This window comes from Pelodiscus sinensis, chromosome 4 (assembly GCF_052426305.1).
Source record: "Pelodiscus sinensis isolate ZL-2025 chromosome 4, ASM5242630v1, whole genome shotgun sequence".
Lineage (NCBI taxonomy): Eukaryota > Metazoa > Chordata > Testudines > Trionychidae > Pelodiscus > Pelodiscus sinensis.
The window spans coordinates 28,046,315-28,059,824 of NC_143055.1; the positions used below are offsets into that span (position 1 = coordinate 28,046,315).

General features: G+C 47.0%; 2 long non-coding RNA genes across 7 annotated transcripts in view; one reads left to right on the top strand and one right to left on the bottom strand.

Moving 5' to 3' along the window:
- Positions 1–5,862: 5,862 nt before the first annotated feature.
- On the bottom strand, positions 5,863–7,962 carry LOC142829673 (uncharacterized). Of its 3 annotated transcripts, none has more exons than XR_012904370.2 (4): positions 7,839–7,962; positions 7,666–7,725; positions 6,396–6,855; positions 5,863–6,158 (listed from the first exon to the last, which is right to left on the bottom strand). It is a non-coding gene; the product is annotated as an uncharacterized LOC142829673 (long non-coding RNA). The 3 variants fall into 3 exon arrangements; XR_012904369.2 differs by having other exon boundaries at positions 6,396–6,859; XR_016349397.1 differs by having other exon boundaries at positions 7,666–7,912.
- LOC112546628 (uncharacterized) overlaps positions 7,931–13,510 on the top strand; it is a 136,142-nt gene continuing 130,562 nt past the window's right edge. For all 4 annotated transcript variants that reach the window (XR_012904368.2, XR_012904367.2, XR_012904365.2 and 1 more), the window contains exon 1: positions 7,931–8,351. This is a non-coding gene — a long non-coding RNA (uncharacterized LOC112546628). The remainder of the gene's footprint in view (positions 8,352–13,510) is intronic.

Here is a 13,510-nt window from a genome sequence, read left to right on the forward strand (position 1 = left end):
AAGGGGTGGTGAGTGAACAGAGGATAGGGTCGGGGGGAAGGGGTGGGGAGGAGGCAGGACAAAGGATGGGACCACAGTTTGAGCATTGGTGTCCCCCCACATTTAGGAAGCTTCTGTCACTCTTGATCCTGACAAAATGCTTCGAATCATGATATAAGCTATTAAATGTCCAGTACATCTCTCATTCTCTAGAAATATTAACAGACATGTATTTATAAAATACATTTAGATCTTTCCTCTGACCTATGTATTTCTTACTCTGATTTCATCGTTTTCTATGCCACTTTGTTATATTGAATTTATGCTTAGTGTGCCTTTACCATACATTTGTGGAGAAATCACTGACAGGATTTTGAGAAATAAAATCTTGCAATACAAAGCCACTCAAATGTCATAATTCATAACTTGTCTCAGCTTCCTCTCAAAGATCTTTCTCACAAAAGTAACAAACTAAAATAACCATTGATCATAAATGATGGACTTGGAATCAACAAGAGTTGCTTACAAAGTACCTCATTTATTGCCTTGCTATAATTGAGTCAATTGATAATCGTGGCAGAGGAACAAATCATGCAGGTTTTAATGGGTTTGGTTTTCTTTCCAGTAGTACATCACCTCATTCAATGCCACAATCCATGACAAATGAAGAACAGAGGGTTTGGACCACAGACCTGCCAAAGATTAAATTGTGCATCTTCGTTTGACACAAATTACCCGCACCATATGTGTTTCAGCTACAATCTCACTCCCCTTGTAAGGTGACTGGAGGATACCCAGAAAAATCAGATTAGGAAATAAAACATAGAACTGGACAAAACTCTTCAGGCAGTGAGTATTTCTTACAAAAAAGGAACAATACGAAAAGCAGTTTGCTGCCCCTTTAGGAGCTATATAAAATGAACTCCTCCAAATTGGGAAGCATTCAACAGGAGAACAGGAGCTAGGCTTACATCTGCCTATTCTGGAGTGGTAGGGCTACCGCTATTTCAGGGCTTTCAGCCAAGAAGCATCCTTCACTTTCCTTTGAGCAGGGGTCTCACACTCCCAGTCCATGGGCCATCCTCGGACAGAGCAATTGCACAATCTGGCCCAGGAGTCCCATCGGGCTGGGGGGGGCCCTGTCCATTACTGTTCCCCAAGCTCTTCACCATCCCACCATTGCTCCGCTTCTTCCCCCCATGGCACCTTGTCTCCAAGGACCCAGCTTCAGGGATTACTGGGGTGGAGGCTTGGTGAGGGATAGCAGCAGCAGTCGTCACTCCCTACAATTTTAACAGCCCTTTAACAGGTTGATGTAAGGGACTGGGCAGCGTGTACACGCACATTACAAATTGAACCTAATGTCAAATATGTCGACCTGAGTTCCCAGTGTAGACCAGCCCTTAGTAATGTCCAGACCCTATAGCACAGGTTGGCTGGCTGTGATGGGATGAGGTGAAAAATGGTGGTGGCCAGAGCAATAGCTGCAGTAGGTCTCTCATTTCTGATGAAGGAACTGCAAAAGGAACAGCCCAGTCTCTCTGTGAACAACTTGGGTCCATTAAAGTAAAACCCAGGATTGAGGGGAACCTGCTGACTGTAACTGCCATTGCTTTTCTCTCTCTTCACATGCCCTGTAATAACAACTGATGCTTGGCTGCATGAACATCCTCACCAATTATTGCTGAAAAATTCATGTCTCAATCGTTTAATGCTTTTGTGCAGGGCTTTCACTCAGGCTGTTCTCTGTTTCCTGGAATTGGGTCTTATGTGCATTTGGTGTGGGGCGATTCCCAATACTATTTAAAAAAAACACCCAAAACCTGTATTTTTCCATGAGGCTAAAAATGAATCAGAAATTCAACACACCATTGTTTATTACATTACATGCATCTCCAGAGTAGTACTGACAGCAACCTACACACTACCTCTGTTCTATGGGTTAATTCAAAGCCAGCCTCAGCCTGATGAAAGGCAACTGTTCATAAACTATCAAAGATTTGTTGTTTGAATGTCCTGCCTTGACTTTTGATACACGATGTTACCCATTGCTTGTAGGAGTCACAAGACCTTTGAAGCTGCAATTGCTAATCTCACTACCACAAGCACAACATCCATTGTGCCTTTCTAACAAATTTGTTTAAAGGGCCATTCACTTGTTGGCTGCCCCTAAATCTTTATTAAATGGCAGCCAACGGGAGCCTATGGTCTGAATATTATAAACAGGAGCCTCTCGCTAAGATAATAGATAAAATAAAACCAATTTTTGCTGCTGTATCTTTGGATGAATTGGGCACAATCTTATTGTTAGGATTTTTCTAGCTATGAAGTATTAAAATAAAAATATCTATCAGACTCAGCTCATTACATAAACTTCAATCTTTCTTAGGACAATGCTGCCTGAAATTGCTATATCATTCAGTTTTAAAATGATTTGCATATCGAATGCAAAAGAATGATTAACTAGGACCACCCCAGAGACATATGGTAAAGACAGCAACAGAAATGATGGATGTAATGGATGATTGCTTGCTGAACCAGAGTGAAAGACTTTGCTAGGAATAATTCATGTCTAGGTATAGTCTTAACTAAAAGACCTACTAAAAACAACATCTTGACAGGTTTAATATCTTATTTGATACATGTAATCTGTGACTGCTAAAGCAGGTGGTTATCTCAAAACTTGACTTAGAGTAGAGACTTCATTTCATAAAAGATCTCAGGAGATGCTTGAGCCTAATATAAAATCAGACATTCACAAAGCAGGGAGATCATGTTCTAAGTCACAGTCAGGCTGGGGGAGGTGGGGAGGTGGGACTCTATGGCGTGATATTGATCTCATGGTGATTTTGGGGAGGAATTTTAATTATGATTCCTGTATTAGCCAGCTTGGATTTTTATGAGTTGTTGTTGGCCTCCATGTTGGGAGACCTTCTTTGTCACTGTTGGTGCCCTTTTGGCAAAAAGAGCAGGAAGAGGGAAAGATCACTTGACCCTACTCTGTGTAGTAACAACTAGGTAATATAACAATATTCACCTGTCCCTGAGGGCTATCTGGAGTCCTAGGAGCAGTAGTTCAGTTGTGACCCCTTCTAGTAGCTGGGGAGCAGCCCTGTCAGAGTTATTGGCATACTAAGTTGCCAGATGCAGTTGCCAGGTTGTGTTTTTACCATTGTGAAGGTCATTGATCTCTAAGAAAAGAGTGTGTCTGGTATGAACAATCATTGTTGGAGCAACCCAGTAACCCACACTACGGCTGTGTCCAGACTCAGGGTTTTTTTCAAAAAAAGTAGCCTTTTTTCGAAAAAACTTCACCTGCGTCTAGACTACAGCTGCGTTCTTTCGAAATTAAATCGAAAGAACGCAGCTTTTCTTTCGACGGCGGTAAACCTCATTGCACGAGGAAGAACGCCTTTTTCGACGGAGATCCGTCAAAAATAGGTGAGTGTGGACGCGGGGAGGCCATTTTTTCGAAAATATGGCCTCCAGGAAGAAGCCCTGGTGGACAATCTGGGGCATGCCTTGCATGTCTCTGGTTCCTGTCTGCAGCCATTTCTTAAAGGGACAGGCACCCTCACAGCCACTTGTGGCAGCAAAGCAGCCAGAGCATACGGCTAGTGAAGTGCAGCATGTCCCAGCCCCAAGACGCTCCTGGCCCTTCTAGAGAGCCTTCTGGGGACCCAACCAGGGTCTCCAAACGCTGGGCACCACCATGGTCTGGGCCAGAGCTCAAGACCCTTCTCGAGCTCTGGGGAGAGGAGGAGGCCTTACAAGCCCTAAAAAGCCGGCGGCGAAATGCGGACATTTATGGCCGCATGGCAGAGGCCCTGGCCCAGAAAGGACACTACCCCCGCACCCAGGACCAGGTGCGCTCCAAAGTTAAGGAGCTGTGCCAAGGGTATGTGAAGGCCAGGGAGGATAGCTCCCGTTCTGGGGCAACCCTCCACTCCTGCCCTTATTATACTGAGCTGGACCAGATCCTGGGTGGTGGTGAAGCACGCACACCACGGCATCTCGTGCAGTCAGGCTTGGCGGACCCTGTGGTGGACGCGCCAGAGCAGGACCCAGAGCAGTCTGGAGACGGGGACATGGTGCCAGAGGAGGACAGTGAGGAGACGGCGACCCTCACCCTGGAGCCAGTCACACAGACACCAGAGGCCTCCCAGGTGTCATCTGACGCCGGAGATGAAGCAGCAGGTGAGTGCAGGAGGTTGTGTAACACCCGGGGGAGGGGGAGGTAGGTGGGTGCACAGTGGGTGATGCACAAGGGAAACCTGTAATGCTCAGGCTGATGCCCAGGTAACACACGGTGTTACCTTCAGAATGTCTGATTCCCCTGTCTCAAGGAGAGGGCATGCCCTTTTGGACAGCTGTTGCACACATGACTGATTGTGACAGAAATGTAGCTGTGTTACTCTGATCTGAGGAAGTGGGTCTGGCCAAAGAAAGCTCATCCCCTAATACACCATCCTGTTAGTATTTTAAGTGCTACATAGTCCAGTTTTTTAGGACTGGTTGTGTCTTCCTCTTTTCCTCCACAGCCGGACCAGCCGTGCAAGAGGGCTGCAGCACCCCAGCCCGACCTCCATCTCGGGGACATGGGAGCCGCAGACACAGGCGTGTGTATGCAGACATCCTGAGGCAGCATGTGGAGGCCGTGCAGGAGCTCAACATCATCCTGCGAGAGAGGGCGGAGGCAGAGGATTTGTGGCATGACCGGCTGATGGAGGAGCTGGTCCAGCAGCGCACGTCCCTGAGTGCCACTCTCAGGGAGGTCTGCGGCTTGCCTGCTCCTGTGCCTAGTCCTGCTCCTCCAGCACCCCATGACCCTGCCCCACCAAACCCCCCTTCCACAGCAGCATCCCTTTCCCCCCTTAGACCTCCCTCTCCCCCAGCCCCCCCCTAGTTCCCCAGCCCCTCTCTTCCCCTGGCCCTCCTCTCCCCCAGGCCTCCCAGTTCCAAGAGCACCTACCCGCTGTTATCCAGCCAACTGATCCTGTGGCCATGGTGGACCCCGAACACGAGGCCCAAGCAGGAGACTGAGATCAGGCAAGCACCGTGCAACCTGATCCCCTTCCACCCTCCAGGTTTCAAGTCCCCTTCCCCCCTCCAGGTTTCAAGCACCCCCATCACCCCAGTTAAATGACAAGGAAAGTGTTCAACAAAATGTTTATTGTACATAGTTTGGCATGAAAGTATATTTTCTACATCAAAAATGAACAAAAGCTTTTTTATGTTTGCAACAGTTATACTATTTTCCAGTGAGTGATATTTAATAAAATAAAACAGAACTTATTATTTTGAGAAAAACCCTGGTGTTTATTATTTCTCCAAACAGAGTCAGGAGATGGGTTGTGGAGGGAAGATTCTATTGGGCCAGGGCCCAGTTCCCAGGCAGAAGCCCCTCAGTAGAGTCAGTGGCCTCCAATTGAGAATTGCTCCCGTAGGGCCTCCCGTATGCAAACAGCAGACCGGTGAGCCTGGCGGATAGCAGCTGTCCGGGGTTGGGCAAAGTGCCTCTCCTGACCATCAGCACCTGTACCCCACCCTCGTAGGAAGGCCTCCCCTTTCCTCTCTACCAGGTTATGGAGAACGCAACACGCGGCCACCACCTCAGGGATGTTGCTCTCCCCCATGTCTAGGCATGTGAGCAAGCACCGGAATCTGCCTTTTAAATGTCCGAACGCACATTCCACCTGGTTGCGAGCCCGGTTAAGGTGAGCATTAAACTGGTCCTTGCTTTCATCCAGGTGGCTGGTGTAGGGCTTCAACAGCCACGGTATCAGGGGGTAGGCGGCATCAGCCACTATGCACACCGGCATGTGCACATCCCCAACCGCAAAGTTGTGATGCGGGAAAAATGTTCCTGCCTGAAGCCTCCGGTAGAGGTACGAGTTCCTGAAGATGCGGGCATCACGTGCCCGCCCTGACCACCCAACACAAATGTCAGAAAACTGGCCACGATGGTCGACCAGGGCCTGGAGGACCATAGAAAAGTAGCCCTTTCTGTTAATGAATTGGGCTGCTCGATGGGATGGTGCACGGATTGGAATGTGTGTCCCATCGAGCGCTCCTCCACAATTCGGGAAGTCAAGGGCAGCAAAGCCGGCCATGACACTGTCCAGATCTGGTAGACAGACGAGCCTGTTGAGCAGCTCCGAATTGATGGCCCTCACCACCTGCAGAACGAGACAGACAACAAAATGTTAGAAGGGGTGCCTTATCTCTTAGGAGGAGAACCCACCACCCACCTTCCCTCTCAAACACCCCGGGAATCCCCTCCTCAGAACTCCCCCCTCCCCCAGCAGTTCAGGGTGAGTGAAGGAGCTCCCTCCCACTCACACTCCACTTTGCCCTTCCTGACAGTCTCCCTTCCCCCCACCCCAAACTGTGACTGTCCCCAGACATTGACTTACCTCCATCAGGATGGATCCAACAGTAGACCTGCCCACTCCAAATTGGTGTCCCATGGAGCGGTAGCTGTCGGGGGTTTCCAGCTTCCAGAGGGCAATGGCGACTCTCTTTTCCACGGGGATAGTGGCCGCAGGTGGGTGTCTTGCCGTTGCAGAGCAGGGGCGAGCCAGGTACACAGCTCCTGGAAAGTGGTCTTTCGCATCCGGAAGTTGCGTAGCCACTCTTGGTCATCCCAGAGCTGCATAACGAGCCGGTCCCACCAGTCAGAGCTGGTGTCAAGCCTCCAAAAATGACTGTCCACAAAGAAGTTTGGAGGCAAGGGCAGTGGGGCTGCATGACGGACGATCCCTTCGTTCCTCTGGTCTGGGTCCAGATGGGGAAGTAGCCTCATGACTGTGTCATGCAGATGCAGCAACACTTGCAGTATGATGGCGTGGGGCCATCGCCTGCCCAGGGGCAGCTCTGGCTCCATGCCAAAAAAAAAAAATGGGTCTAAAACAGAAAAACCTCCACACAAAAAACCTGCTGGGGTGTCCCAGGAAGCTGAGCACTCCAAACCAGCACTGCAATGCCTTCCTTACATCCTACAGGGACAGCAAAGGCAGCTGCAGAAGCAGAGCAACGGGTGTTCAGGGGCGTCCCTTTAACCACGCGTCTCTGCAAAGGGCAGGCAGCAGCACCCGGAAGGAAATGCTGCCCCCATGCCCTGGCAGAAGCGGTTCCGGGTGGCTTTTAATTTCGAAAGAGAGTCCAGCAGTCAGGACGCTCTTTTTCGAAAAAGCGGATCGATTTTCTGATCCGCGTATTGTAGTCTAGACACGCTTTGTCGAAAGAGGCTTTTTCGAAAGTATCTTTCGAAAAAGCCTCTTTCGAAAGAGGCTTGCAGTCTAGACATAGCCTAAATATGGCTGGTAGATTTGGGTCAGTTAGAGCAAATATTTGGAACCCCCCCATGGCCAGGTCTAAACTAGACCTGGAAGGTTGACTTAAGGTATGCAATATATAGTATGACTTGTATTATACATAGCTGGAGTTGCGTACCTTAAGCCGAGCTTGGTGGCTTCTCCACAGCAGGAAGCCAATGGGAGCTAACATTCCTGTCTGCTTCCCTAACTCCTCGTGACTATGAGGAGTACAGACATCGACTGGAGCTGCCCTCAGCATTTTATTTACAGGTCTTAACTAGGCTTGCTAAATTGAATGCCAGAAGTTTGATCTCTGGAGCAGTGAGTGAAGACATGTCCTGAGTCTTCAGAGCATAACCACACTTACCTGTTACTCTCTTGACCATCAGCATTCTCCACTCACAACATCGTGTCAAGAATAGAAGAACTGAAGAAAGAAGAAAGAAAATCATCTGCCTGATCCTGAATTCTGGGTCCCATATCCAGCAGTCCTGTTCCTCATCTTGCATCTTTCCCCCGGTTCCTGTAGCATTCTCTCACCTTGTCTCGTGTCATTGAGATTACAGTAGAGTGATTCTTTTTCTGCTGTGTTGCCCTAGTGTTGCAAATATTTGGACTTCAGGCTTTATGCCAGTTTTGTTGTTGACAGATGGATCACTTTAAATTATACTTGTTAGCTGGGGTCGGTTAAGTTATCTGCATTGATTAAATAAACTTACCTGTTACACATTAATAGCCTGTCATGTCATCTGTTATTAACTAAACCCTGCTGATTACATACAGATGGGTAGAGAACCTGAGCCTGGGCCTTTCTGGTACACTCACCCTTTTCTGTCTTGGCCTGAATAATTTGGGTCTTAGCCCAACAGTGGTGTAAATCAGGAGTGACTCCACTGAGGTAAATGGAAATCCACTGGCCTAAAACTGATGTAAGAGAGATTGGAATGAGGGGAAAAGGCATTAAGGTGACCTGGCAGATAAAGCCCTGGGCTAAGATTTGGAATACCTGGGCTCTAATCCTGGATTGGCCACTGCCCTGCTGAGTGACCTCAGGTAAGTCATTTTTGTTTCAGTGTCCCCATATGTAAACTGGAGATGATGGTATTTACCTCCTTTGTGAAGGCTTTGACCGCTACTGATGAAGCATGCTACATAAGAGCTGGGTGTTATTAAGGTGAGTTTCATATAAATAAGAGCTTTACAGTTTCAAAATGTTGAGAACTTGATGTTGCCAGAAGATATAACAGGAGTTTTATTTCTCAACATATAACATGTATGACACACACTAGACTCATTGGCATTTTCACTATGTCTGACCGATGCATTTTTACATTGGTTCCAGTGAGGGGAAAACTTATAATAGTTCAAAAGCAAAAACTTAAGTCGGTGGGTTTATAAAATGTAAAGAAGAAAAGGTCAAAAGTTTAACTCTGCATAATTTGCTGCCAGTAATTTCCTCTTATCTGAGGAACGGCAAAGTTAAATGACATTTTACAATTCATTTGATTGGTTGGGGTTGGTCCTGCTTTTTAGCAGGGGTCTGGACTTGATGACCCCCCTGAGGTCTCTTCCAACCCTATGATTCTACTATTCTATGATTAGAAGTCTTGAATTAAATAGTAATGGCCTTTATGTCTTTGTACAAATAAACAGATTGATAATGACTAACATAAGTGAGCACTGTGGCTTATAGACAGGGAACTGGAATGGGAGTCAAGAGACTAGGGTTCAATTTTTTGGCTTTGTCAATGCCTTTGGGCAAGTCACTTCACATTGCTGTGTTCCTCTTTCTTCTTCTACTTTTCTTCTGTGTTGTCAGCTTAGATCGTAGGAGACCTCTGCCACCTCAAAGAGTTTACAATATGTTTGCACTGTGCCTAGAACAATAGGGCTCCAAACACAATTGGAGCCTGTGGTCATTAGATTAAGCCAAATACTACCACTAAGAATGAAAATAATAAAAGGGGACAAAGGGTTGAGTTTTTGTTCCTAACAGAAGATCTCCTCACTTAGGACCCCTTACCATGAGTATTGAGGGAGAAAGGAGATCTGCCCAAAAAGCAATAAAGGAAAAATAACTTCTCTTTTGATATAAGAGATTATCTCCCAATTTTATTCCTTAAAATTTCTCTCTTCCTGTGACAATTAAGATAAACACAGAAGTTCTGATTCTTCCACTAGTGTAAATGAGAAGTTACTCCACTGAAGTCAATGGAGCGATACCTGTGTACATTCTGCGTAAAAGTAAGGACAATCAGCTCATGCTTTCTGAAGTGAAACAGACTTTGACAGCTGAGAAAAGGTGCCTAATACTTGCAGCTTTAATAACTTCTTGGCTAAGATGGAGTCTGCTCTGCTGGCAGCTCTGGTCAAGAAAAGGTACATGCAGGAATGCTGCAAAGAAAGGCACCTGTTCCATTCCTCCTTGGAGTGAAGACGCATACACACCAGAAGAGTACAATGAATACAGGAAAGGGAAACTTTTATTTACCAAGGGATGAGAGGAGAAAAATAGGAAGTATAGGCAGAGAGGTAAAACAGGGTTACATTCAGCATGAACAATGCATCTGGACTCAGAGCTCAGGAGTTATGGGCAAAGTTCCAGTCCAGTGGTGAGTCTTGGGTACTCCCGGTCATGTTCAGTGCCAATGAATTTTCCCCAACAAATCCCTGTGACTTCTACAGCTGCTCTTTGCAAACCTACACAGAGCAACAACCTCTCTGCTTAGCTAGCTCTGAGTAACCTCAGAAGGCCAGTCTGTGCACAGAGTGCTCCACAATATAGGAAGATTAAACGGATCAACAAGTGTGTACGTGAGCTGAACCTAGACTAGAAATAAAATGAAAAACGTGAGCTAGCCCAGCAATATCTAAGGAATGAAAAAAAGCACTTTCCCACTGATCTCACAGTGAAAGCCATGTGAGTTTACAGTTACAATTAAAAGGAAAAGTAAGTTGAAGGAAGTAAAATGTATGAAATACAACTTGAACAAATGGAATGAGCTGTAAAATTAATGCCTTACTGTACTGTAACTTAAGGCAGACAGACCTCTGGGACTATCCTGTATTCAGTCTTCCCAAATTAGAAAGATGTGAAAATAATGCTTTGATTTTTCAGCAGTCCCACAGGATGGGTTAGAGAGCTGAAGTACATCAATAAATATTGAATTAGATTTACAGCTTCTGCACTATTATCTAATTATAGCATGCTTACAAATATATGGTAATTTATCAATAAAGAGAAACATATTGAACATGGTAGTCATAGGTCTCACAATAGAGGTATTTTTTTTATTATGCATCTTGATAGTCATCCTGGCTACTTTAATTTAAAATGAAGGTAATCTGGAATTCAGTAAGAGCCAGTTTGGATTAGTCCCCATCCAGAGTGTATGTGATTAGAGTAAAAAAATAATATATATGGTTAAAAAATCTTTAAAGAGTTTACATCATATTGGAAATTGCCTCTGCATGGTTTATTCTATCTAATCTAATTTACAATTCAATCCCCTCTGTCTTGCCTTTAAAGAATATTATTAAAGCTGCACAGTGAAGAAATAAAAAGTTACAAAAAGTTAGAATTAAGACTGGGAACCCTTTGTGTATATGCATTATTCTACAGTTTAGAACAGGGCTGGGCAAGATGTGGCATGGGGGGCAAGATTTGGCCCACCTAACACATTGATCTGTTCCATGGACTGCATCTGGCTGCTTTCTATTTATATCCTGCTGCCTGTGCCACTGAATTTTCAGGCAGTGACTCAGGCAGCAGGATGCTATTTAGATGACTCATGGCTCCCACACCTGGTCTAGAATCATATGACCACATATGTAGAGGGAAAATAGTGATCACATAATACAATATCAATATTTTTCCAAGTGAGAAAAATAAAGTTATTCTGGTATTAATTCTGGCATTTTAAAATAGAGTGCATTGCTTTACAATCTTATTGTAAGCAGAATCTGAAGAAAAGTGGAAAAAGACCCTTAGTGTGTCTGTGTAAATACAGTTTGGTCCTGTTATGTTTAGGTTTGCTAAATATTCAGCTGATGGAGTGGTGTTTTATTGATTGTAATCACAAATTGTGCTAATACTAAATGCAGGCATTGTGAAATATGATGAGCATTGCTTGCAATTTTAGTGGGAATACAGAAAAGATATACTGGCTGTGTATAGACTGGCAAGTTTTTCCGAAAAATCAGCTACTTTTCTGGAAAAACTTGCTAGCTGTCTACACTGGTCGCTTGAATTTCCGGAAAAGCACTGACGATCTCATGTAAGATTGTCAGTGCTTTTCCGGAAATACTATGCTGCTCCCGTTCGGGCAAAAGTCTTTTTCCGAAAGACTTTTGTGCAAAGGGGCCAGTGTAGACAGCACAGTACTGTTTTCCGCAAAAAAAGCCCTGATCATGAAAATGGCGATCGGGGCTTTTTTGCGGAAAAGCACGTCTAGATTGGCCACAGATGCTTTTCCGCAAAAAGTGCTTTTGCGGAAAAGCATCCTGCCAATCTAGACGTGCTTTTCCGAAAATGCTTTTAACGGAAAACTTTTCCGTTAAAAGCATTTTCGGAAAATCATGCCAGTGTAGACGTAGCCACTGTGTTTAACACAGTCAGTGTAAAGAACCTCAGGTGGACAAAGGCTTCATAACCAGAGCTCTCTCAGGTTAAGTGGGGAGGGCAGGAGTGTGAATCAGCAGGTTACATGCCCTCCAAGTGTGAGATGTGAGACTGGTTCAACCTGTTTCTTCCCCATGCTCTGGTTTCAATGATAAACCTAAAATAGGCTCTGTTGTGGGTTTGGCTCCCCATCAGGCTTATAGCCCATTCATCATCGGAGTCATCCGCCCGTGCACCTTCACCTATCCATGTTGCCCTTCTATTAGTTTCCCCCCACAATCGTGATTTGTGGCTCTGCGGAGAGCCCTCGGGCTAAGAGTTCCGCTCGGCATACGCAACACTGAGCAGGGAAGGAGGGGGACTCAGGCCCGCCCCCCCTCTGGGTCCCAACCAGGACTCTAAAGGCAGCGACGCACCGGCATTGCCTGGTTGGTAGGAATTCCCCCGTAACTCACCAACCCTCAGGGTTTATATGGAGCCACTGTCTCCTGCCCCCATCCTGGGTCACTTCCTCCTCCTCACTTGCATCGTTCCGTGCTTCTAGTTTGTCAGGGCGTCCTCTGGGCCGCTGGCCACCATCTAGGCTCCTTTGCCACCTCCCGGCTCCGTTTGGGCGTGGCCCCTCTTCCGTGGGGCACGTCCCTCTGCCCCTTCACCGCTCTGGTGTCTACCCCCTTCCACAGCTCTGGCTGGGCGCCATTTGACTGGCCCGTCGTTCCATGCCCCTAGTTTATCAGGGCTTCCTCTGGGCTGCTGGCTGCCATCCCGGCTCCTTTGCCGCCTCCCAGCTCTGTTCGGGTGTGGCCCCTTTTCCGCGGAGCGTGTCCCTCTGCCCCTTCACTGCTCCGGTGTTTGCCCCCTTCCACAGCTCTGGCCGGGCACCATTTGAATGGCCCGCCTATCACGGTCCTGCCCTGTTCCTCGGGGCGCAGGCTGAGAATGTCACCAGGGGATATTCCCTCACTGGCTCTGTCTTGGTTCTGGGTTACCCCCGTACAGGCTAGGCAGGAGCGCCGGGGGGGGGGGGGGCGCACACGCGCGCCAGAGTCCCTGGACCTCCATACTTTCTGCTGCCCCAGCCAGCCAGGGAGTGAGGGGAGCCGTGAGCTCCACGCCACCAGAGGCCAGCACCCCATCACAGGCTACATAAGGAGTCTTTTTTATTATTTTAAATTTACACCAGTGTATGCTGAAATTTCTTGTGGCTGGACGATGTCTTGGGCCAAGATCTAAAATCACTGGGTTTTTGCAGTTGGCTGGTGGGAGCAGCAGTGAGCAAGCAAGTGGCCAGCTGAGTGGCTGGCAGGAGCAGCAGAGAGCAAGCAAGTGGCCAGCTGGGTGGCTGGCAGGAGCAGCAGAGAGGCAGCGGTGTGATAAGCCACTAGCAGAGCAGCGGTGGCAAGCAGTGAGCAGGCAGATGGCGAGTGACCAGATGAGTGAGTAAGATGTTTCTTTACCTCCCCCTCCCACTCAGGATGAGAAGTGAACTCAGTGCACGCACTTCTGAACACTAGCTACAAGTGTGGCGCACAGAAAGGTTGAGCATGTGAAGGGAATGTTTAGATTGCTGGACTTAAGAACTTGAGAGTGA